This window comes from Lupinus angustifolius, chromosome LG05, assembly GCF_001865875.1.
Source record: "Lupinus angustifolius cultivar Tanjil chromosome LG05, LupAngTanjil_v1.0, whole genome shotgun sequence".
NCBI classification, from domain to species: Eukaryota; Viridiplantae; Streptophyta; class Magnoliopsida; order Fabales; family Fabaceae; genus Lupinus; species Lupinus angustifolius.
In genome coordinates, this window is record NC_032013.1 from 11,508,383 (window position 1) to 11,508,866 (window position 484).

Here is a 484-nt window from a genome sequence, read left to right on the forward strand (position 1 = left end):
GATTTGAACATCTAGTGTCAAGGTACCAGAAGTCACCATTTTCATCACTCCCAATAGCCATAAGCAAGTATTGATCATCATCATCATCATCTGATCTTTCATTTTGTGCCAATCTTGCTTCTTCATCTTTGCTACCCAACAACTTTTTTGACTTTCATTTTGCTGCATAATGTTCATATTCTCGGCAATTATAGCACTGAACCCTCTTCTTATCAAACCTCGTTCTATTTATTGAGTCTCTTCTTTGTTCATGCTCAATGTTGTTTGTGTTGTTTGGTCTTTAAGATGATGAACCTTGCTTAAATTTGTTCAACTTCTCCTTCTTATTATTCTTATTCCACTATCGAGAAGACTTCTTGAAAGATTGTGCTTGGATTACATGATCATCATTATTCTCTAGGCCTCTCTCTTTAAGCAACTCTTCAATATTGTAATCTTCAAGATTCTTCGACTCCTATATTGCAACAACAATATGGTCATACTT